This window comes from Mizuhopecten yessoensis, unplaced genomic scaffold (genome assembly GCF_002113885.1).
Source record: "Mizuhopecten yessoensis strain PY_sf001 unplaced genomic scaffold, ASM211388v2 scaffold9501, whole genome shotgun sequence".
Lineage (NCBI taxonomy): Eukaryota > Metazoa > Mollusca > Bivalvia > Pectinida > Pectinidae > Mizuhopecten > Mizuhopecten yessoensis.
In genome coordinates, this window is record NW_018408079.1 from 310,931 (window position 1) to 335,768 (window position 24,838).

General features: G+C 37.1%; 1 protein-coding gene across 4 annotated transcripts in view; it reads left to right on the forward strand.

Annotated features, from left to right (window-relative positions):
• Positions 1 to 101: 101 nt before the first annotated feature.
• The window catches only part of LOC110458215, a 39,570-nt gene continuing 14,833 nt past the window's right edge, over positions 102 to 24,838 (forward strand). For 2 of the 4 annotated variants that reach the window (XM_021509825.1, XM_021509829.1), the window contains exon 1: positions 102 to 195. The gene's annotated coding sequence lies outside the window, so the exon portion shown is untranslated. The remainder of the gene's footprint in view (positions 196 to 24,838) is intronic. The other 2 variants (XM_021509827.1, XM_021509826.1) reach the window with 2 other exon arrangements.

Consider the following 24,838-nt stretch of genomic DNA (forward strand, 5'->3'; position numbering starts at 1 on the left):
TTGTAAGTATCTCATTAAAGTTGAATGCATTACAGAAGGGTTTAAACAGACCCAAACTATAACTTATCGACTACTTGTCTCTAACTGTACAGAAATTAATGACGTCATGGACATATTCCACACATGCCAGTTTGTGTACACGGTATCCCCCAACAAACGGGTAGCTGACAGCGGTAAGGGATTAACTAAGTAAGCGTAAGTAATCTTTACTCTTGCTCGGTGCTACTGGGCTGTGTCGTGCAGTATGTTTTAGGTCCACACGCTACACTGCATCACGACACTTCTTTCCAACTATTTATAATATATTTTACAGTGATGCTGATGATGCTGACATATATACATGTGTGAGAGCGATTGCTCATGTACAATGTAAAACATCATTACGACATAACCTCTCCTCTTTCTTTTATTAAATACAAGTATTGGCCGTAAGTGTGAACCATTGGTTCATGAACTCCATCTATAATGTTCTGCATTAAAATTAATTTTCACATAATTATGATAAAACACGTTCTATGTAGTATATATATATATATCAAATGATATGTAATTAGGAGATACAAGTGAAGATAGGAAATAAGGCACATTTTTGCAACACGATATAATAAACATTAAAACAGTATTTCTTTTAAATAAATTGTTTGCTTATCATGTACATGTATAATAAATTAATTGCTTTATTTGAATTAGCTATATATAGTCAACCGTTGAGATATTACTCTGTACAGACACTGCAAATTTGTTTTTTAAAATCCCAGATAAAGCTGTCAATAAACCTTGTTGTGCATATTAGTCAGTTTCCTTCAATTTTATTTTAAAAATGTACACTAGTTGTATTATTTGATAATCTATAAATAGATTTATTTTATCTAATCATAATCCCTGTATAAATAAAGCGCTGTATTATAGGCCTATTGGGTTGATAATTTATTTATAGTTGTCTGTAATCACACCCTTACCACTATCATGTGTTTGTCAAAGTGACATTGTTTACTCTTGACTCATTTAACGACAACATTGGTGTCACTTGTCTATTCATAACTGTAACTAATTATATATATAATGGAGTCGGGATTTTAACGACGGAATATGTGTATGACAGTGTGGTGGCTGATATTATACTTGCCAACTTTTTGAAATTTCCATGGGGAGATTTGGCATGCTCAAAATTAAAAGCGTTAATAAGATGTGTATAGCATGTACACCCTAGGGAAAAACAGTACTTTTCAATGACATCTTTTGAGCTGTTCTTTCAGATCTATGAAATCATCAGTTTTTAGAAAATAGAAGTAGTTCAGCAAATTTACTGCTTGAAAATGCTCAATTTTAGAGTCCAAATTCGGGAGTCTCCCTCCAAAATACACTGTAGGGAGAGTTGGCAGGTATGTGATAAATAGGTAGGTACTGATTTTTCTTGCTTGGTGAAAAAATTAAAGAACTGATTAATAATTTAAGGAACATGGTCACTGTTGTAACCTGGAAAATGTCAGATTCAAACCTTGAGCTCAATCTTCCAGATTTTATATATATATATACATATCTAGAGGGTTATCCGTTTGCACAGGACACTAAGACTACAATAAGACATTACTTACAAATGGTCAATCATTGACACCTGCTGTGAGTATTATGTAATAAATGCAACAGCTGTCAGGGACAGCCTTCCTGAAAATTCCCTTAACAACATTTGTTGTTGACAGTGCTGTGCTTTATTATCAAACATTTCCTATTGCATTTCTGGTAAGTCTTCATTACCATAAATGTTCAATCTTGACAGTTCTGTTTTAATAGCAGTGGCCCTAAGCCTTTCACCTTTGAAAAGCTACATCCAGAATGATAAGGATGTGTCCTCCTCTAGGGCAACCAAATATAATATCTAATTTGTGAAATTACTTTTTCTGAAGTTAGCATAGGACAGAATTATATATTAAGTAAGAATGGCCTTGACCTTTGACAGACTATTACCAAATCATTCATTTTTATCTGTCTTAGGTCAGCCCTCATACTTAGTCTTAAGTTTAGTGTGACTTTTTGTTCTGAAGGTGGGATTTGGACTGTAACAGTCTATTTTGTTAATTACAATGACCTTGACCTTTGACAAATCATACCCAAAATGAATCGGGTTCCTTCAGTTCCCTAGGACAACACATATACCAAGTTTGAGCTTAATGTCTTACAATTTGTTCCGAATGCTAAAACATGCTGAAGTCATTTGCTCTGAAGTAGCATCTGCACAGGTGATTTGTTCTTTGTGAAATTCTATATTTAGACTTAGAGATCTGATAGACCTATCCCAAAATCAATAGGGTTTTACATCTTTCTTAAAAAGCAGACAAACAAGTCTAAAGTTTGTGCAGATATTTGTTCTGAGGTTAGGATCCAGACAAAAACAATATTTTAGTAATTGTGATCTTCACCTGCAATGAATCACATTCAAAATCAGTAAGAGTCTCCCTCTTTCCTTGGGCAACCAATGGCCATATACCAAATTTGAACTTTGTGCAATCATTCATTCCGAAGTGAGAATCTGAACAAGAAACATAAATGACAGACAGATGCAGACACATAAAATGATAAATTTGTCATGGGGATTAAAAAACCTGAATAATGATGAACCGATTGTTGAACTTAGAACCTTCAAACTTGTAATTTTACTGTATAGGGATGAGGATCAAGGTCGAAAACTCAAAAGTGGTTGTTGTTTTCTATGCAATTCTGGATTGAATTTGGGGGGAAAAAATGACATGTTACAGATTTTCTTCATTGGAATGACAAACTTTAACTCAACTATTGATTGAAATTTAAATGTATATGTAGCTATTGTTGATGTAAGCATGGTCCTTGACTTTTACCCATATTCCTTTGGGATAGGAGAAGAGGGACATGATATATAAGTGTTCCAGATTTTTTTTTACAACAGACTCCAGCTGTTATATTTAAAGGTGCAGTAAAAAAGCCCTAAAGAAAAGTCCATCATTTTCGATTATTAATTAAACAATTCCGATATCTCACAAAAACGAATTTAAAAAGCCCCAATGGGTTCTGTCCTGAACATCAAAGTAACATAATTGAGGTTTACTTTTTTTTTTCTGCAGACTGTTGAAGTGTTCTTGCTGTAGTGATTTGTTGACCAGTTTTTGACTGACGACTGCAGTGTTAATAGCTTGCCTACATACAATCTACCTTCCTTTTATACCTGAATGACATACCGGTATACTATGTCATCAGAGACCATTAGCTCTGCAAGTCTGTAGGTCTCTCTGCTTTGTTTGCCAAGAGCAAAATGATTTTTAGAATTTGCTTGAATTTTAAAAATATCAATTACTTAGCAACCTGGTTACCTAAAGCATAGAAAGCTATGAGATCAAAGTGCAGGCATCAACTGGATGTTTATAGATTACCGGAAAAATGATAATGGAAAACATTTTGTATCGCATAGAAAAATCTAAAATTGAACAAGAATGGGAGTTTAAAATGAAAAAATGATCAGGCAACTTATTTGAAGATAACGGAATACAGGATAATGTCTGACATTTGGCCAAGATTAAACATGTTTAAAATGTGAGTAAGTTGTCAATAGTCAGAGTGTATCAGTAGATATGACCATGTTGTCCAAGTTTGAGATACATCATGTATTTAACTGTGTGTATATATGAATATTTGTGATTATGCCATTTTCAATAGCTCCTAATATCTTAGTTACTGCCTTACTGGCCTCCAGTCCACCATTGTCCCAGATCAAATAGGTTGTTTAGTTAGTGACCTCCTGTCCACCATTGTCCCAGATCAAATAGGATGTTTAGTTAATGACCTCCTGTCTACCATTGTCCCAGATCAAATAGTTTGCTTAGTTACTGACCTCCTGTCTACCATTGTCCCAGATCAAATAGTTTGTTTAGTTACTGACCTCCTGTCTACCATTGTCCCCGATCAAATAGGTTGTTTAGTTACTGACCTCCTGTCAACCATTGTCCCAGATCAAATAGGTTGTTTAGTGACTGAAATCCTGTCCAACATTGTCCCAGGTCAAATAGGTTGTTTACAATGTAGTTACTGGCCTTCTGTCCACCATTGTCCCAGATCAAATATGTTGTTTGGTTACTGACCTCCCGACCACCATTGTCACAGATCAAATAGGTTGTTTAGTTACTAGCCTCCTGTCTACCATTGTCCCAGATCAAATGGTTGTTTAGTTACTGGCCTCCTGTCTACCATTGTCCAATATCAAATAGGTTGTTTAGTTAATGGCCTCGTGTCTACCATTGTCCCAGATCAAATAGGTTGTTTAGTTAGTGACCTCCTGTCCACCATTGTCCCAGATCAAATAGGTTGTTTGGTGACTGAAATCCTGTCCACCATTGTCCCAGGTCAAATAGGTTGTTTAGTTACTGACCTCCTGTCCACCATTCTCCCAGATCAAATAGGTTGTTTAGTGACTGAAATCCTGTCCAACATTGTCCCAGGTCAAATAGGTTGTTTACAATGTAGTTACTGGCCTTCTGTCCACCATTGTCCCAGATCAAATATGTTGTTTGGTTACTGACCTCCCGACCACCATTGTCACAGATCAAATAGGTTGTTTAGTTACTGGCCTCCTGTCTACCAATGTCCCAGATCAAATAGGTTGTTTAGTTACCGGCCTTTTGTCCATCATTATCTAAGATCATATAGGTTGTTTAGTTACTGACCTCCTGTCTACCATTGTCCCAGATCAAATAGTTTGTTTAGTTACTGACCTCCTGTCTACCATTGTCCCAGATCAAATAGGATGTTTAGTTAATGACCTCCTGTCTACCATTGTCCCAGATCAAATAGGGTGTTTAGTTACTGACCTCCTGTCCACCATTGTCCCATATCAAATAGGTTGTTTAGTTACTAGCCTCCTGTCTACCATTGTCCCAGATCAAATGGTTGTTTAGTTACTGGCCTCCTGTCTACCATTGTCCCAGATCAAATGGATGTTTAGTTACTGGCCTCCTGTCTACCATTGTCCCAGATCAGATAGGTTGTTTAGTTACTGACCTCCAGCTGTCCACCATTGTCCCAGATCAAATAGGTTGTTTAGTTAGTGACCTCCTGTCCACCATTGTCCCAGATCAAATAGGATGTTTAGTTAATGACCTCCTGTCTACCATTGTCCCAGATCAAATAGTTTGTTTAGTTACTGACCTCCTGTCCACCATTGTCACAGATCACATAGGTTGTTTAGTTACTCGCCTCCTGTCTACCATTGTCCCAGATCAAATAGGTTGTTTAGTTACCGGCCTTTTGTCCATCATTATCTAAGATCATATAGGTTGTTTAGTTACTGACCTCCTGTCTACCATTGTCCCAGATCAAATAGGTTGTTTAGTTACTGACCTCCTGTCCACCATTGTCCCAGATCAAATAGGTTGTTTAGTGACTGAAATCCTGTCCACCATTGTCCCAGGTCAAATAGGTTGTTTAGTTACTGGTCTTCTGTCCACCATTGTCCCATATTAAATATGTTGTTTTAAGTTACTGGCCTCCTGTATACCATTGTCCCAGATCAAATAGGTTGTATAGTGACTGAAATCCTGTCCACCATTGTCCCAGGTAAAATAGTTGGTTAGGTACTGGTCTTCTGTCCACCATTGTCCCAGATCAGATAGGTTGTTTAGTTACTGACCTCCTGTTTACCATTGTCCCAGATCAAATGGGTTGTTTAGTTACTGGCCCTCTGTCTACCATTGTCCCAGATCAAATGGGTTGTTTAGTTACTGGCCCTCTGTCTACCATTGTCCCAGATAAAATAGGTTGTTTAGTTACCGGCCTTTTGTCCATCATTATCTAAGATCATATAGGTTGTTTAGTTATTGACCTCATGTCTACCATTGTCCCAGATCGAATAGGTTGTTTAGTTACTGGCCTCCTGTATACCATTGCCCCAGATCAAATAGGTTGTTTGGTTACTGGCCTCCTGTATACCATTGCCCCAGATCAAATAGGTTGTTTGGTTACTGGCCTCCTGTATACCATTGTCCCTTATCAAATAGGTTGTTTAGTTACTGCCCTCCTGTCCACCATTGTCACAGATCAAATAGGTTGTTTAGGTACTGACCTCCTGTCCACCATCGTCCCCGATCAAAAAGTTTGTTTAGTTACTGGCCTCCTGTATACCATTGCCCCAGATCAAATAGGTTGTTTTGTTACTGGTCTTCTGTCCACCATTGTCCCAGATCCAATAAGTTGTTTAGTTACTGGCCCTCTGTCTACCATTGTCCCAGATAAAATAGGTTGTTTAGTTACTGACCACCTGTCTACCATTGTCCCAGATAAAATAGGTTATTTAGTTACTGACCTCCTGTCTACAATTGTCCCAGATCAAATAGTTTGTTTAGTTACTGGCCTTCTGTCCACAATTGTCCTAGATCAAATAGGTGGTTTAGTTACTGACCTCCTGTTTACCATTGTCCCAGATCAAATAGTTTGGTTAGTTACTGATCTCCTGTCCACCATTGTCCCCGATCAAAAAGTTTGTTTAGTTACTGGCCTCCTGTCCACCATCGTCCCCGATCAAAAAGTTTGTTTAGTTACTGGCCTTCTGTCCACCATTGTCTCAGATCAAATAGGTTGTTTATTAGCTGACCTCCTGTCCACCATTGGCCCAGCTCAAATAGGTTGTTTAATGACTGAAATCCTGTCCACCATTGTCCCAGGTAAAATAGGTTGGTTAGTTACTGACCTCCTGTCTATCATTGTCCCAGATCAAATAGGTTCTTTAGTTACTGACCTCCTGTCTACCATTGTCCAAGATCAAATAGGGTGTTTAGTGACTGAAATCCTGTCCAACATTGTCCCAGGTCAAATAGGTGGTTTAGTTACTGACCTCCTGTCTATCATTGTCCCAGATCAAATAGATTGTTTAGTTACTGGCCTTCTGTCCACCATTGTCTGAGATCAAATAGGTTGTTTATAGTTACTGGTCCCCTGTATACTATTGTCACAGATCAAATAGGTTGTTTAGTTGCTGGCCTCCTGTCTACCATTGTCTCAGATCAAATAGGTTGTTTAGGTACTGATCGCCTGTCCACCATTGTCCCAGGTCAAATAGGTGGTTTAGTTACTGACCTCCTGTTTACCATTGTCCCAGATCAAATGGGTTGTTTAGTTACTGGCCTTCTGTCCACAATTGTCCTAGATCAAATAGGTTGTTTAGTGACTGAAATCTTGTCCACCATTGTCCCAGGTCAAATAGGTGGTTTAGTTACTGACCTCCTGTTTACCATTGTCCCAGATCAAATATGTTGTTTTAAGTTACTGGCCTCCTGTCTACCATTGTCACAGATCAAATAGGTTGTTTAGGTACTGATCGCCTGTCCACCATTGTCCCAGGTCAACTAGGTTGTTTAGTTACTGGTCTTCTGTCCACCATTGTCCCATATCAAATAGGTTGTTTAGTTATTGACCGAATGTCCACCATTGTCCCAGATCCAATAATTTGTTTATTTACTGGGCTCCTGTCCACCATTGTCCCATATCAAATAGGTTGTTTAGTTATTGACCGAATGTCCACCATTGTCCCAGATCCAATAGGTTGTTTAGTTACTGACCTCATGTCTACCATTGTCCCAGATCAGATAGGTTGTTTAGTTACTGACCACCTGTCTACCATTGTCCCAGATAAAATAGGTTATTTAGTTACTGACCTCCTGTCTACCATTGTCCCATATCAAATAGGTTGTTTAGTAACTGGCCTCCTGTCTACCATTGTCCCATATCAAATAGGTTGTTTAGTAACTGGCCTCCTGTCTACCATTGTCACAGATCAAATAGGTTGTTTAGTGACTGAAATCTTGTCCACCATTGTCCCAGGTCAACTAGGTTGTTTAGTTACTGGTCTTCTGGCCACCATTGTCCCATATTAAATATGTTGTTTTAAGTTACTGGCCTCCTGTCTACCATTGTCTCAGATCAAATAGGTTGTTTATTAGCTGACCTTCTGTCCACCATTGTCCCAGATCCAATAGGTTGTTTAGTTACTGATCTCCTGTCTACCATTGTCCCATATCAAATAGGTTGTTTAGTAACTGGCCTCCTGTCTACCATTGTCACAGATCAAATAGGTTGTTTAGGTACTGATCGCCTGTCCACCATTGTCCCAGGTAAAATAGGTTGGTTAGTTACTGACCTCCTGTCCACCATTGTCCCAGATCAAATAGGTTGTTTAGTTACTGACCTCCTTTCCACCATTGTCCAAGATCATGTAGGTTGTTAAGTTACTGACCTCCTGTCCACCATTGTCCCAGATCAAAAAGTTTGTTTAGTTACTGGCCTTCTCTGCTTCAGCTCTCTACCATACATCTACAATATAGAGTTGATACCCTTGGAACATTCATTTGTTATAAGTAAGATTATATGTACCATGCACCTAACATTATTATGTATTGTTACCCATACAGGTATCAAGTGTTAATTTGCCCATATAGTGACCATAGAACATATATATACATCTTAAGGATTCCTGTCCCAACCCCAAAACCTCTAACTACCAGGTATAAAAAAAAATCAGCATGATTATACATTGATATAAAAACCATATCTTGCTGAACATTATACGAAAAAAAAGTATTAAAATCAACAATCGTGTTTTAAAGGGAAAATGCAACAGACCAGGATTTTAACACTTGACCCTTCGACCATTATATGGTTGCTCTGACCAAATGGTTATATGTCTGCATCTGCAGTAGAAATCTGGTACAGTTGGTTAGAGTCCAAACTAAAATAATAAAGGGCAGGTTACTGTATATATACAAAAAACTACAGTGGAATTCTCTCGTGTTTTGCATAAAGTGGGGCGGGGATCCTTAAAAGAAGGAGACCAGTGAATATATATCACACATCATTTGTAAGTACTTATCAGAAGTAGGTCATTGATGTTACATGTATGAGTAGAGTAGTGCAATGTATATATATAAATACAAAATGTACATGCAGAAATAAGCTACATGTACTACATTGGCATATATATAAGGGGGCGTACAAGGGGATTACTGGTTTAATTTACGTCCCCCTGAAATTCAAATCTACAGTAGAAGCACCTTGGCCAACTAGGTATTTTTAGAGGGCAATTTAGCTTTATGATTTTAATAAGATTTTATGTATAAATCTCAATATTGCTTTAAATTTTAATAAAATATTTAGCATTCAAAATGTGTCAAATGCCTTATGGGGACATAGAAAAACTTAAGCAAAGTCCAGTATGATTAAAAAAGTTATTGCAAGCATAGTGGGATAATTTTTTTTGTACTCCTCACCTCAACATATTTAGATTTTCAAACAGTTAGATACCCAAGAAGTTTCAGACATCACTGTGAGAAATGTATGCATATCATTGCTGGATTGAAATGGGGATGGGAGAGGGGTACACTTGCCTCCATAAGGGGTTCATCCAGTTGGTACCAACACAAAGGGGAAATGTTTTTACTGTTGACTTTTAAAGACATGAAATTACTCTTTTGTGATCTTATCAATGAAAAACAAATGCTATTGGACATCAGTTTCTTCAAACCATGTCTGTTGTGCTGAAAGCCTATCAGAACTTGCCAAATAATTGACTGGTAAATCTGATTTTGTTGTTTGACACCACTGTCAACCAATCAGATTGCCAGGCAAGAACCAAAACTATTAACTTGTAAATTTGATTGGTTGGTCCACACTGCTGTCAACCAATCAGATTGCCAGGGAAGAATAAAAACTATTGAGTATATTTTAATTATTGAGTATTGACTCTTGTTTAATACATATTATATAAAGATTGAGGTAATAATATTTATTATTACCCCAAACCCAAGGCTAATTCTACCCCAACACTAACTACATGTACATATACTATAGATGTCTGGAGTAGATCAGATTACAACACTGACCATATAAAATTAGATGACCAGTGTAGGACATGTACAGGACTCTTAGACTTCTATACACTGACCACATATGGAAGGCTGAAGTAGGACAGCAATTTGATGACCAGTGTAGAACAGGACCCTTAGATTTCTATATATACACACTGACCACATATGGCTGGCTGAAGTAGGACAGCAAGTTGATGACCAGTGTAGAACAGGACCCTTAGACTTCTATATATACACACTGACCACATATGGATGGCTGAAGTAGGACAGACTACAAAACTGACCTTATATAATTTGATGACCGGTGTAGGACAGGACTCTTAGTCTTCTATACACTGACCACATATGGATGACCGCGTAGGGCAAAGCCCTAGACAAATAAGAAAATGAGAGAGTTAATCGCCAGTAGCTGTTTCCCTCTGATAGCCTGTCATATCAGCTTATAAATCTCTCATACTCAACAGTAGTATAGACACACATTCAATATCAGTATGACAGTAGTATTGATCGAAAGGCATCCCATCAGCTGCCTGATCATCCAGACACAGGCAAAATAATGAACATTTTATACAAGTTATATTTATATTTTGCCGATAACTGCAACAGCAGCTGTAGTATATATATATCTAGCTTTGCAAAGCAGATGGGGATGTTCGAAATTGTTTGACAGTGCCCATGCACTTAATGAGATATGAGATACCCTTGAAGCATCATTTTATAATTAAATTTTACTTAGCGGCATGAACATGTCAAAGATGTAGAGATTATGATTACATATATATATGTTTTATTTAGGAAACAAGCTTCAATGATTTTCATAATTACCGTATCATATATGAATCACATTGCATCATACAATCACTTGATATCTCATCTTTTATCAAAAAATAAAAAATAAAATGCAAGCAACGGAGAGAAAAAAATCTTATCACATGACATTATTGTTATCAGTCACATTGTGCTCGTAAATTTATGATGATCCAATTGCAACAGCATTTAAAACTCAAATAGAGGAAAAGCAGTGCAGCAATTAAGAAAAAATTGTCTCATGTATACCAACATGCATTACTTATGGTCTGTTATATACAATATCAAGGAATCGTGAACATCAAACAAACAATTTCGCCTATATAAAGCAAATGAATTTCCTGTATCCCCTAGGGCTCATTATCAAAGTGGTGCACAAAAACAGCTACAGAGACCAGAACTGATGGGTCATTGGCCTAAAGTTTGAATAAAACTTGAAACCACGCGTGTTTAAAGACCACATTGGAACTTTCCATTGTGGTAATGTTATAATTAAATGATGACCATGTACAGTATTAAGTAACTGACGCTGTGTTAAGAGACCACATACAATAAGATACAATTATAGAATGACTTCCCAATGGAGGTCTCTGAATACAGGATCGACTGTGGTCAATGTTGATATATGGATGTAAAATATAAAACTGAGGATGGACATATAGAAGTTAGAACTTTATATAAAATGGAACATGATGATCATTATTTTTGTCTCGGACCATGATCAAACATTCAAGATTAAAAGGTTATCCAATTAAAATGCAAAATGTGTATACATTGTATATTAAATCACTTGAGTAATAATTAGTCTGAGATAAATAACGAGGTTCCAAATAATTATAAAACATATTTTGAAGTATTTTTTTAGTGTAATCAATTGCAATGACTACTATGAAGAATTCCTTCAAAATATTTTAGTAGGCCTGTTCTAAATGAAGTGATTTAAGTTAATAAACCATATTTACTGAATATCCATGAGTTTGCATGCAGTTATACATTTAAAACATTATAACTGTTAAAAAAGATAGTGGGTAATTTGAACCCCTGGACTTGTGATAGGTCTGATCTTGTAGATAATTGATTAAATATATATATTGCCTATGAGACAATATCACGCGTAACCTACATGTATGTCATGTGTCGATAGACGGGATGAGTGGTGGAGACTCAAGCTTGATAAATGATGAGAAGTGTGTGAAAGGTTAGATTCCATTAGAGAGCAAATGTAAAGTATTGATTTCTCCCTCCATGATTGACCAATAAAGGCAGATTTGCCTATTATTATCACAAAGAATAGTTTCAATCATTTATGTGTATTTGATGGCTATAAGACAATTAGTGTATCGCCAGCGTTTTGATAACGATGTGAGAACAAATGATGTAAATAGATGGTTTGAACATGAGGGCGGGCCGTGAGGTGTAAATTGAAAGTGTTTAGTGTTTGAATGAGGTCGGGCCTTGACATCTATAAATAGTCAGTGTATGTATATATATAAGACAGCGGTTATAAAGTGTTGTGTCTTCACGTAGATATAGTGTATATAAGGACAGTGCTTTCAGTTGGCATTCATAGGCAATATGAAAGCCAACTGGACAAAGGAAAATTCAATGAAAAACACTTTAGTGACTTCATGTTGAAATAAAATTTGTTTTTGTCCAGTTGGCATCCATATTGCCTATGAATGCTAACTGAAAACAGTTCAGTGCAAGTTTAAAGAAGGACCGGCATACCACATAAGTAATAGAAATACAGATGTACCAACTGATATATATACCATTAAGTACATATTAATGTGATGCATGGAAAAAAGTGTAAAAGTGAAATAAAACATTTCATCAGCATCAATTCCAAAAACTGTCCTTTTAATAATGGCACTTTGAAAAATCCAGACAAATTGGAGCAAGCATTACTGTAATGAAACAAAATATACCTTAAAGCTAACAGTGCAAGTAGCGAACTACAAAGGTACCATACAGATAAAATATTATAATCCGTTTTGAGGCATCCTGATACAGACAGGAAGCACATGATATGGTCAGCCATGTTTGTTCTTTATACATGTATTGCAAATTAAAGTAGCTGATCTTGGGAGTCTCACTGCTGCTATATCGGTGATTTAGACCTTTACGTGACTGGAAAAAGCCATAGAAGTAGCCTAAAGATATGCATTGAGCTTCAGGGAATTTCCGTCTAAGGTCGTGATCAGTGTTACAGTAGAGCTTTAGACCAGAAATGCTGTTGTCTCTGGTTCGACCCTAAACAGAGCATTTGTATATTTCCTTATACAAACTGGTGTTTGTGACAAACTCTTGTTTCAAGTACTGTATGTGCTTGACAATGGGGTACCGAAGTATTACTTTTGCAGTGTAAATTGCTGGTGTTGCCCCCCCCTCCTTCCTACATGTATTACAAACTGATGCATGTAAAATCATGTGACTAGGTCACAAAGTCAGGTCTATTGTAACAGTTATCATTTTTAAATCTATGCAATTTTTTCCAAATCATCAACAAAATGTGGATTTTAATTTTCACTGGAATAGGAAACTATGTTTGAGCAAAGAAACAGAGTTTGAGCATGAAAACGGATTCATAAATACAGGCCCTGTTGTTGTTGGTTTGATTCCCCCAACAAGAAGCACTGATCATTTGCATTACTTCCTTCTAGTCTCCTAGAACTGTTGATTGTGTAAGAGACTATTTCAAGCTCAGTTTTATTTTCTTGCTTTATATAAATTGTATTACTGTACATGTAAAAATGTCTGAATCCATTGTGAGCACCACACAGTGACTTCATTGGGCTGATACACTTACATTAGTTAGCTATAGTCTAAATTCCAGGATTGGGATATAAATTACAGATGGAGATTATGGTGATTGTATTAGGGAATTGAGGGAATGGACACTTCGAACCAGTGTATACATTCATTGTAATCAAATACACCAGAAACAAAGTGCCTCATCAGTATTTATCAGTATACAAGATTGATTTCCGCCTGCTTGTGTGTGTACATATACAATTCTATTTTATGTAAACAGATTCCCACACTGCCTGCTGTTTGTTTATACATATACATAAGTAGAAAGTTCATCTTCTGTCTAATACTAAGTAGCTTCCTTTCATTACAACACAGTTTGTATAGGGGGTTTAACGTCCTATCAACAGTTATAAGGTCATTTGAGGATGTGCCTCCATGAATGTTGGAGACAGGGTAAGTTGAATTGGTGTACCCTCTTATTGAAATAAATATCGCTTGCTGTTTGTTATTCTATAGATAGTAGATACAAAAGTAGCAGTACTAACAGAAGTCATTCAAGACTTTTTTTTTTTTTTTTTTACATTCATGGAATGCGATCATCTTTCAGTTTGTAAAGTTATGTGCATTGATTGAGTAATGTATATTACTGGTACGAATATGAATAGAGTATTAATTGTTATATAGAATTCAATGTACATGTATTGAGTTTTTGGTATTATATATACCTTAAACTGCTTTAACTTGTCACCCTAGGCCTGAAGACACATTTGAACTCTTCCAATTCAAAGGTTGGAATATAGTTCATTATGAAATTTCAGGGGTGAATGAGTTAATTAGATTTGAAGTGTATCGATTCTCAGTGTGATTAATGTTCTTTTCCACAAAAAACACCTCTTATATGTGGGAGTTGATGATTATATTAGGCGAGGAGTATATATCCACTGCACCATCATACAGTCATTTGTTGTGCAAATATATTTCTGCAACATTTATGGGAATAATTTAAAATTACCTGGTATTCTAACTACCAAAAATGCCTGCAATTTAAAATCGTTTTTGTTTGAGTCTACAGGAAATAACATAAGTTGACTAACAAGAAAAAATAATTCAACACTTGTTTAGTGTAGAAAAGTGATTGGATTCTATTATATATCCACCCTGATATATGTAAGAAGTAGGTAACATTTTATGTATTCTTTGGTTTGATTGTGTTTTACGTCCTATTAACGGCTATGATCATTGAAGGACGTGCCCGGTTTTGGTGGCAGAGGAAAGGTGGAATTCCAGGAGAAAAACAACCGACCTACGGCCAGTACCTGGCGACTGCCCCACATAGGTCTTAACCCATGACCCAGTGGTGGAGTGGCCATGGTAGCATAATGTCAGACACCTTAACCACTTCGCCACCGCAGCTGCACAAAGAATTATTCTTGTACAGAAACATTTATATATATATGTTTGATACACCTCACTGTATACATACTGTATACATGTAGCGTATGGCCTTCTTGTGTTATCCTGTTGTGGGTACACATACACTATTAATTCAATTGACCAGTCTTGCTGCCAAATGTCTGGTGAACTATGAGGGCTATAATCTGATAAAAGACGGTGGGCAAAGCTCTTAGTTAGCCAGTCACCTGATGAGCTGGCTACTGATGGTCAGTGATTGCATCAGTGGCGGATGGTTGGGTATCATTGCATCATGATCAGTGGCTTTCACAGTAAAACCTCATCTTCCACACATTTCTTCATTGTCTTAAACTAACTGAAGAAGTATTTAGAGAATCTTTTCCCCTGTTGTGTTGTTTCACCATGCCAAAATAGTTTTAGCTTTCTGTATTGGTTGTTTTTTTACAGTTGAGTTGTGATAATGATCAGTGAAACTTTGGCAGCAATGTTATTTTTAAGAAACTATAAATCTACAAGAGTAAACAATTACAGTAAAGTAACACTGTATATATATATGTATATATGTATCCCAGCATCCTCAGACTGAATCAGTGCATTAATTGTTGGAGCTAGTACTTCTTTATGCTGTAGGATCTTAATCCCTATGATACGGTTTGTATAAATTTTACTATTTATAAAATATTAAAACTCTATCGTACTTTACCCCAGTAAATATTTTGTATGAATAACACTTGATGGATTCTTATGTGTATTGCTTACATACTGTGATCGCAAACAACATAAAAATATAACTCCTACTATGTGAGGAAAAATAACAGTTGCTGTGCTGTCTCGGCTTTATCATATGTCTGACAACCAGTTGACTGGGCATATTATAAGGTATGGGGAGCTTCCGTCTGTCCCTTCGCATGTTAGTTGTCACAAAAATATTTATTTAAATATTCCATTTTAATGCAACTTCTACAAAAACAAAGATGAAGTTTGAAGTGGATCACAATCCATTAAAGTAATTTGAAAACTTCGCTGAAATGTCAACAATTATCGTACAATAGCACAACCAATTATGACCGTATTATGATGAAACTTGGTTAATACAAGATATATACTATAAAAAGATAAGGGGACGAGTTTAAAGATCAAAATGTGCCAGTTATTATTTAGCATTTAAGTGATTTTATTAGTTTAATTGTTTTAGATGAATTGGAATGTGGGCAAAGGGAGGCAATCTTCATAATTTTGTTTTTAAAGTTATTTAAGGACAGTAATATGACATGCTATGGCAAGCTAGCTGTACAGTATATGATTTAACCCTTTTACCACATCCAAGAAATAATTAAACTTCAATGAATGCCAAAGGTTTTGTATAAGTGTTGTTTCTACTTGTAAGATTTCATTATTTTTATACATTTGAACGCGTCAGAAGGGCTCTAAATATGTCATTTTTTTTACAATGAGTTTAAGTGGATGCTTCATGGCATATGTGATGGGCGTAAATTATTCCGCCCCTACAATACTCTTGTTATTTATTAAAAATTAACAGATTACTGTGTTATACATTCCTGATATATATCTACAGAGCATATGAGAGTACTCTACTTGACCTGTATATAGTGTATGATGTATTGGCCTGTATATGCTCCCCTCATGCATCACATGGTAATAGGTTGTTTTTAAGGTCCAGTGATATAAAGCTAGCTCGGCTGGTCACATTACCGGCTTGCTCATATTCAAAACTAAAATTGAGCACATTTGTTATAGAAAATCATATCAGTATTTGGAAATTTGTAAAAACAGATATTTCATAAGTTTATTCACATGACAAGGAAAGGCTAATTCTATCATTTTGTTCAGTCTCAGAGGGGACTAGATTTTAGAAGAGTGCTAATTTTAGTTGGTCCAGCTACACCTGAAAAGTTTCAGTAAGTTGCTCATATAACTTTTTAGTATGAGCTGATCAATTAGAAGCCTTGACTTTCATACATGCTTAGGGGTTAACTAGGGGGTTGTTCTAATCAGTAAGTTCCAATATACAGTAGGTCATGGTTTTACATATGTGAATATTTTAGATTGAGGATCCTCATACCACTGCCAGAAACTGTAACAATTCGTTAGAAACTTAGAAAATGAGAAGAAACCATACCTTGCATGAATCTTATTAAAACAATGATAATAATAAGAATGAAATGAACAAAAACGAAACTACAGCAGTGTTCTGGGTATAACAGCAACAAGGCCAGAGCAGATTCAAGCCCTGGACGTCCGATCATTATGATGTCCCTTTAATCAATGACATTAACTGGTCAGGAGTAGTACTCCGGCCAAATTGCACTGGATTTGTATGTATGATGAAATTAAGGGGAAGTTACGCTATATATATGAAAAACTACGTACATATATATATACTGAGGAACTCTCTAGTGTTGTGCTTACAGTAGGACTGAGATCCTATAACCAGTGAAATTCCTTGATGCATCACAAAATATTTGGAATTGTCAATAACAGATGTGTTGTGGTTGTATGCGGGTGTATAACATATTACATTGAAAATATGGGTCTACTATTAGACGTCAACTGTCTAGTCTTCATCTTTATCTTTTACGAAAAAAGGTAAGTCACAAAGGCGAAATATTTCTATTATTTATATTTTGCCATTGGCATTGTGTAAATTACGATTATTGCTTGATAAAATCAATAAATTCCTTCACAAACTACTGTCAAATAAAATTCCTATCCACTTGTCTCAGAATAAAAAACACTGATTCTTTGATTCTTAACCTGGATACAGTAGTAAAAAAACACATTAATATTTTTTGTTGTTTGTCTGTGGCAGTAAATAATGTATAAGTGAGTGATCGTAACGTATAACAAGTTAAGAAAAATCCAATAGTGTTGGCGGTCCCCATAGAGCTGCATCCATATTTAATAGGAAATCACTTGACTTAAACTTTCCATTGATTATACATAAGGGATTTTATCACACTTCGTTGTCAGAGGGATTACGGAAAGAGTGGAGTAATGTTCCTCACATTATTGTCACAGGTATAGGGGCAGACTCGGACGGTCTCAGTCTGTACAAGTGCAATTGATTAAAAGCTAGACCAAAGTTTACGTGTAGTAAGAACACCTCTAGAAGGTATCACAAGCTGTGTTCTAATACTTCTGAGACTAATTGATTTAGACTGAAGCAGGCATCTCCTTTCACTTATTCTCGTCAAGGATCCAGAACTAAACACAAGACAAGCAGTGCGAAATCAAAATGAACATGTAATGTTTTTTTCGGATACATCCATAAAAGATGTGCATTGTACAGTATATATCCGAGTCAATTAGCTATCTTTGGCTAGAGGGAATTTCCCTTTAAGGTAAAGGCTTCCAACAAACTAAACTATATCATTGCCATTGTAAAACATTTGTAGGAGTTCTTTTAAAAAAAAGGATTACTTTAAAGTCACATGTTGTGATGCATTTTACAGAATTATAGTTGTTTGAAATTGGGTGTTTAAAAAAAAATGAAAAAAAAATGAAAAACTGCAGGGGTCAAACTTGGTACCACCTTAATTATACATTGCAAACCCTTACCAATGTTGCCATCCAGGAAATACAGATGCACAGCATCAAAATGAATGTCAGCTTTATGGGCCAAAAAGCCTGTGAAAAACACAACGGCCATTGTATGATACATAACTTGACGGGGAAGTTACACTCTATGTAAAACAATTCTGAGTGGAACTCTCCTTGATATCATCTCTTGCAGTGGTTACCCTTCACCTTAACTCACAGTGATAGAGTCCGGGGGTCAGTGGTTCAATCCCCTAGCATAAGTATGTATTTCCTTTCACTGTTTCCTTCCTATCACATTGGTCGTCTATATAAGCATGCAAAAAATATATACAAATATGTACCTGTTAAACATCCAAGTTGCAATCAGTCTGCTGTTAATAAAAATTAACTGTGCCCTTCACGGTGAATTACTATGCATGTCTAAGATGTTAACTAATATTTGCTGTACCTTATTAGGGAGGAGGAAAAGGTCAAAATTTCTGTGTATACAGTATCATCTAATAACATGTATGATGACGTATATTTCAATGCAATGTTGATGTTTAAGGGTCGGTTAATTCTATGTACATGTATGAGATACTGTAGTATCAAATAGAGGGTTCTGGGTTCAAATCCCATATGGCTGTGCATTTTTCCACTCCTGTTACATTCGGTGCCTACATGTGACCAACTTTTGCTTCAAATACCAGGTACATACCTGACAAGGGGATACCCAAATACCAGGTACATACCTGACAAGGGGAAACCCAAATACCAGGTACATACCTGACAAGGGGAAACCCAAATACACAGTTGTAAATAGTTATGTCCTTGGGGGCGAACACTTTGAAAAGAAAAAGAAGGAAGGAATGTAGTGGAACTGAACTGGGTCGTTGGCCTACTCTATTTCCTTTTACAAGTATTATCTATATAAGATAATGTAGTATTGTTTATGCTAGGTAATGTAGTATTATTTGTAATGTCCATGGATGGGACTGGTCAATCTGTTGCCAGTGAAGGAGAGTAAATGGAGGATAACTAGCTAGAAGTGCTACCGGTGAGTACGGTCTAGGTGTTACTGATTGTAACGCTTGGAGTCTGTGTTTATCCAATTAGCACTCAGAGCTAGTACAGTCAACAGCCAACACTGACAAAGGGAAACACATTGTCAGGTGGGCTGACCACAAGTGTATCCCTGTACTGATCATGATGGGTCCAGGATTTAGCTCGGGAACACATGTACTATACTTATTAACAAGGAGAAGATCAATGTAAATTGTAGCATGTCTGACTATAGCGAGACCAGAGACCAACGTTACTTAGGAGCACCTCCCCGCAGACACTGTCAAGGTTTGTACAGACATGTGTAATGGTCAATATAGCAGCCCTATACACTTACTTTTATAATTAATGTGAAGCATATAATACACTTTTATGAGATATGCTTTCAATCACAGTTTTTGTTACATTCTTTTTCATTTTTATTTTCAAGAGAGAATCACACAAAAGTGTATGTATATACCATGGTACACTATTGATTATAAAGGTGTGTATAAGTAGGACATTGGTGTGAATCAAGAAAGTTACACAGAACATATGTTAATGACATCAGTCTATTTACCCACTGGTTTATGATTGCAATAATGACAGAAAAAATCCGATATAAGTGATTACATGTATATATATATAAGATCAGACAAGGTGATTAACTGTATGTGATCTGACAAGGTGTTTACCTGTGTGAGGCCTGACAAGATAATTACCTGTATGGTATATCTGACAAGGTGATTACCTGTATGTGACCTGACTAGATTACCTGTATGAGGCCTGATCGACAAGATGATTACCTGTATGGTATCTGACAAGGTGATTACTGGTATGTCATAATTCTGAAATGATGATTGCCTATGAGACCTGACAAGGTGGTAATCTGTATGTACATGTATGAGACCTGACAAGGTGGTTATATTTTTTTACCTGTATGTGATCTGACAAGGTGATTTACTGTATGTGAACTGACAAGGTGATTACCTTACATGCTGTAGGATACCATCACTGTTGACTTCCCTGTAAACCTTTACCTGTATGTGATCTGCTGTAGGATACCATCACTGTTGACTTTCCCTGTAAACCTCTACCTGTATGTGATCTGCTGTATGATACCATCACTGTTGACTTTCCCTGTAAACCTTTACCTGTATGTGATCTGACAAGGTGATTACCTTACATGCTGTAGGATACCATCACTGTTGACTTTCCCTGTAAACCTTTACCTGTATGTGATCTGCTGTAGGATACCATCACTGTTGACTTTCCCTGTAAACCTTTACCTGTATGTGATCTGCTGTAGGATACCATCACTGTTGACTTTCCCTGTAAACCTTTACTTGTATGTGATCTGACAAGGTGATTACCTTACATGCTGTAGGAAACCTGATCACTGTTGACCTTCCCTGTAAACCTTTACCTGTATGTGATCTGACAAGGTGATTACCTTACATGCTGTAGGAAACCTGATCACTGTACGTTGACCTTCCCTGTAAACCTATACCTGTTATGCCTGTCAATGCTGATCACATGTTCTAGTCCAATAATGGTCTTCCTAAGTGGCTGTTAAATGCTTAGTTGAAATGACAATCAATCAACAGATTATTGATCACCCATATATACTCTCATTGTGGGCATGACTTGACTTCATGATTCTAGTAGCAGGATTCTGTTTGTAACACTGAAGAACACAACTCTACCTATATTTTCCACAGAAAAAAAAGAAAGATAAAAATCTTTCCGCAAATTTCCACGGATTTCTGCAGATTTTCATGGAAATTCGTGGAAATCTGTGGATTTAAAAAACAGATTTTTTCCGCATGTATATTTCCACATCTGTGGAAATCTGTGGACATTTTCCGCGGAAAACCGTGGAATTCTACAGAAGTTGGGACTTAGAGTAATTTCTCAGATTTTCTTCAGCATTTTGTGGACTTGCCATTTTTTTTACTTTGGATGGGGACATTTTTTCCAAGTTCCAGCTACATGATTTTTCATTTGATGTGAATTGGAATTCTTTTTGAAGTTTGCACAACAATTTATTTACGAAACAATATTGAGGATATTGAATGGTTTACAATTGACTACTGCATACATTAAATTTCACCTATATGGCTGCAGAATATTGATATTTTTGTCGAGTACGAAGCACGAGTGAAAATATCTGTATATTCTGCCACACGATTGCAATTGACATGTACAATGTATAGGAAATTCAACAGGAAAATTTCTTTCAATTTTCTATTTACGTTTTATTACATTTTAAGACTACCTACGACAAATTTAGAAAGTATTGGTTCATTAAAACAGTTAGGATTTAAAGATGTAATCTTTGTTGTCATATTTTAATGAGGTCATGCTTGACATTAACATGACAGTGTGCTTTATATCAAAGGACTACTCAATGCAAACCTTCCATTTTCGGCTATTTTATGGTAAGATTTGCTTTTTTGTTGCAAATTTCGTAGTTAGATACAAAGTCTAGTATATGTACATGTAGCAAAGGTGTTCCAAAACAACCATTTATTCCGCGGTCACTTCATCTTTAACGTAATAGAAAATCTGTGGATTTGCATGAAGTGAATAGAAAGTAGCGTTCTGATTGGTCACAATACCTAAAGAGTTTTGAAACTGTGACAAATATCCCTTTTGATATTTGTCACAATGATAGAATGTGACATCTCACTTGCAAAACTGTTATACTACCCGGTACAGTATATATATTGCCTATATCTACAGTATCTCATATCTTAAATCTTGAGATCATCATGATGCAGTGTTTTTAATTACATAACAAATTAACAAGAAAATGTGTTGAGTCGTGGTGATGATCTGCCAGAGCTCCAAGTTATGATAGTTATGATAAATACCTCCGACATTCACCCCACTATAACACCACCAACCTCCCCCAAAAACTGTACGAAGCCTGTACTGATGTTGTTGTGAGCATGTTACGATAAAGGTTATAATCACAGCAGCAAATTGTATGTCTGGATCAGAAATTATGTTTACATGCAAATTACACAAAATAATAATATGTACAGTATAAGTCTGACACATACCTCGTTATCTTAAGCCATCAATACTGTACATTCATCACATTCTACCAGATAAACACTTTTCTGGAGTGAGGATATGCAAACTGTTAAATCTGGTAATAAATGTTGATTTTAGTATGCACAAGTTAAAATCATTGTTTTTCTTTCATGGCATTAAAAGCCACAGCGTTTCTTTCCAGATGCAGTTGGCGCGACTGTCAAATAAATGGTTGCTTTGGTACATCTATACTTCATACTCTAAACTATCAACCGGGTACTAGCCGAACATTCAAAATGGTGTGTAGCCTTGTGTTGTTAGCGACGTCACCATGGTGGCATTTTAAGATAACACTAGTTTCCCTAAACTTGTTGTACTTCAAAATAATTATAATTATAGAATTTAATGGTTTGCCTTTGAATGTGTATTGCGTGTCTGTAATGCAGTTATCATGTGTCCCCTATGAATGAAGGGATTTGGTTTGGTTTATTTGTGTTTTACGTCTAATTAACAGATATTGTCATGGATGTGCCTGGTTTTGGTGCCTCATATAGACCTTGAACCCATTGACCCAGTGGTGGAGGACTAGTGATTGGTGCCTCACGTAGACCTTGAACCCATTGACCTAGTGGTGGAGGGCTAGTGATTGGTGCCTCACATAGACTTTGAACCCATTGACCCAGTGGTGGAGGGCTAGTGATTGGTGCCTCATGTAGACCATGAACCCATTGGCCCAGTGGTGGAGGGCTAGTGATTGGTGCCTCACATAGACCTCAAACCCATTGGCCCAGTGGTGGAGGGCTAGTGATCGGTGTCTCACGTAGACTGTGAACCCATTGACCCAGTGGTGGAGGGCTAGGGATTGGTGCCTCACGTAGACCTTGAACCCGTTGACCCAGTGGTGGAAGGCTAGTGATTGGTGTCTCACGTAGACCTCGAACCCATTGACCCAGTGGTGGAAGGCTAGTGATTGGTGCCTCATGTAGACCTTGAACCCATTGACCTAGTGGTGGAGGGCTAGTGATTGGTGCCTCATGTAGACCTTGAATTCATTGACCAAGTGGTGGAGGGCTAGTGATTGGTGCCTCACATAGACTTTGAACCCATTGACCCAGTGGTGGAGGGCTAGGGATTGGTGCCTCACGTAGACCTTGAACCCGTTGACCCAGTGGTGGAAGGCTAGTGATTGGTGTCTCACGTAGACCTCGAACCCATTGACCCAGTGGGGGCGGGCTAGTGATTGGTGCCTCACGTAGACCTCGAACCCATTGACCGAGTGGTGGAGGGCTAGTGATTGGTGACTCACGTAGACCTTGAACCCATTGACCAAGTGGTGGAGGGCTAGTGAGTGGTGCCTCACGTAGACCTTGAACCCATTGACCCAGGGGTGGAGGGCTAGTGATTGGTGCCTCACGTAGGCCTTGAACCCATTGACCCAGTGGTGGAGGGCTAGTGATTGGTGCCTCACATAGACTTTGAACCCATTGACCCAGTGGTGGAGGGCTAGTGAGTTGTGCCTCACGTAGACCTTGAACCCATTGGCCCAGTGGTGGAGGGCTAGTGATTGGTGCCTCTCGTAGACCTTGAACCTATTGACCGAGTGGTAGAGGGCTAGTGATTGGTGCCTCACGTAGACCTAGAACCCATTGACCCAGTGGTGGAGGCCTAGTGATTGGTGCCTCACGTAGACCTTGAACCCGTTGACCCAGTGGTGGAAGGCTAGTGATTGGTGCCTCACGTAGACCTTAAACCCATTGACCAAGTGGTGGAGGGCTAGTGATTGGTGCCTCACGTAGACCTCAAACCCATTGACCCAGTGGTGGAGGGCTAGTGATTGGTGTCTCACGTAGACCATTTATTGTAGAAAAGGTAATGGAAGTAATGGAGAGAGACTTAGAGACATATGCATGTTAGACAATTGTCCACGTGACATAGTATCAAACAAAACAGATATCTGTGTACATGTATGTTACCATCAGTATCTTGATAATTTGGGAGACATCATGACCATTTTCATAAATCTTGTTTGAAATGGCTTGACTAGTTAATGGATCTTAGTATAGTTGTCTTTGAAATAGGGAAGAATTTATAAAATGTGATCTGATACTGGTTGTTTTTTTAAACTACATGTACATTGACATTAACAAGTAATCTATGAAAATGTCGCCTTTGACCAAAATGTATAAGTTATTTTTTCTTTCTGGTAATAGCACACACCCCTACTTTTGATTCAGTTTTTTGCACATCTGGGCATATCACCAAAAAAATACAGTAGATGAAAAAATGTCCTGGTCATTCAATGACAACAATATTATACAACTTGCTATCTGTCATATTTGATTTAAATTCTCTCAGAGGTTTTTTTT